The sequence below is a fragment of the Empidonax traillii genome, unplaced genomic scaffold (genome assembly GCF_003031625.1).
Source record: "Empidonax traillii isolate 1590-97213 ecotype Southwest subspecies unplaced genomic scaffold, ASM303162v1 scaffold484:size464376, whole genome shotgun sequence".
NCBI lineage: Eukaryota > Metazoa > Chordata > Aves > Passeriformes > Tyrannidae > Empidonax > Empidonax traillii.
The window spans coordinates 44,026-46,204 of NW_020955677.1; positions in this window are offsets into that span (position 1 = coordinate 44,026).

Here is a 2,179-nt window from a genome sequence, read left to right on the forward strand (position 1 = left end):
CTACAGCCTGTCTTCGGCTAGTTATATAGAGCGATGAGGTCTAATGAGTGAGTTTTAATGAGTGAAATTCAGGGACAGAGTACTCTTGGCTCTAATAAATACTTTCAAAGTGAGTTGCCTTGAAAAATAGGCCCTCCTGTGCTCTCTGTCCTCCCCCAGACACCCTTCACGGCTCTGCTTGTCCCTATCCTTTCCATATACTCCCACGGCAAGACACAGTCTGCTTGCAGGCAAAAGCATCGCAATGGACATCAGGAGCACAAAAAAGGGAAGGAGTCACAGCACCCAGCTTGCCAGAGTCCATGAAGCGTTTGGTCAATGCTCTCAGGCACACCGTGTAATTCTTGGGGATGGTCCTTTGCAGGGCCAGGAGTTGGACTTTGAGTCCTTTCCAACTTGGAATATTCTGTGATTCTGTGAAAATCAGCTTTTGTTAGGTGCACCGTTTTAATTCGCACATGCCTGCCTACCATGCATCTTCAGTAGGCTCACATTCTATTTTTATCTTAGAAGAGTACATTTGAGGGAAATAACACGTACAGAGAGAAACTGAAGAAATTTGTGTGCATCTTATTACCAGATCATTACCTTGTCATCCCAAACAAAACCAGAAATTGATGGTAAAGTGAGTTTATTTATCTTTGATTGTAGGATTATGTAACTTGTCTTACAGTACTTGTTGAAAGTATGTCTTTACCTGTCAGGCTCGATCTCACTCCTGAGTTACTAAAACTCAGTTTTTCCAAAGTATGGCTGTCTGGGCCTGCCAAAAACCAACAAACTGTGAGGAACACTCAGACGGTGAATGAGTAACGTGGAGCTCTTTGTCCAGAAAAAGGGGTCATCCCCTGGCACAGTGCCCAAAGCAGTAAAGCTGTGTCCAGATGCTGCATTTTCAATCCAGGACAAACCACACTCGTATCATTGTCTCAAGGTTAATTTATCCTCACTTGTTTCTAAACATGGCCTCTTACTGAATTCCTTTGGTGCTAATTTATGTGCTCAGCTTTTGACCTGCGCTAAGGCTGAGGGATGGGAAAAAAAACCATTTTGACTTCAGCAGCATTGCTTCTGGACACAGAAAGATGTGGCCCAGGCTGTTCATTTTGGTTGGCAGTAGAAATGAGTCCTGCAATAGTTAAAGAAGAGAGAATGGCTCCATATGATAAATCCTCCCATATTTAAATGGGAGGTGTCTAAAGCAGAGTGAAAAAATCAATCTTGGGAGAAACCCTTCTTCCATGAATTCCAAGAGAGGCCTAGACAGCCCTGGATGGCTGAAGTTAGGTAAAATAACTTTGCCATGACTACACTCAATGAGGGTATTTTTATTGTAATTCTATCTTCCTTGCCAAAAATCAAAAGAGAAATCTCAGTGACCTATGAATGAAATGCTATTCAGAAAAAAAATCCCACTTAAACAGTATGAATATATCCTACAGGCTGAACTGGAGTCATATTTCCCCAGCAGCTTTGCTGTATGACTTTTAACTCATACCTCCTTTCCTCTTTCTTTCTCACTAGATCTCAGAAATTGGAAGATGCCATGAACATTGGACAGATGCCATGGCAACAGCCTCCGAAGGAAGTCTGTTGGTTTGGCTGCCTGCAATAATATGCTGCTAGAGGAATTATTCTTGTCCTTTGTGGGATAAAAATAATCTGCATTTACATGGCCTTCAAACCTGTTTGGAAAGAAAGATTTTTGGTACCATCATGCAGTTGTCTTCAGTATTTAGAAAGAGTGAATGCTTTTAGGATAGAGAATGGACAGAGCTGGGGCCAACCCAGTGCCACTCAGAAGCTCTTAGCCCCTGTGAAGGTCTCAAGCTGAGAACAGAATTCATTGCCCGTAGTGAACTCCTGCCTGCTCAGAACCCACAGGCTTATGTACTGGCAGCTGCTGAAGTCTAAATTCAGCACAGACTAATTTACACTGCTTCTTTGTTGCAGAGGAAGTAGTCCAACATTTAGAAGGAGACACGTCTGGATGTCAGAACTGTCTTTTCGATGTAGGAAACAGCAGTCTGTCACTGCAGCTGGTACCCCATCACAGCTTCTGCACAGCGAGTTTGGTCCAGCGAGGTTTGTTGGTCCGAGAAACCCTTTGTTGTGCCAGCAAACAATGATCCTACTAATCATCTGTATTAGGATTTATTGAATACTGTGCACCATGTTC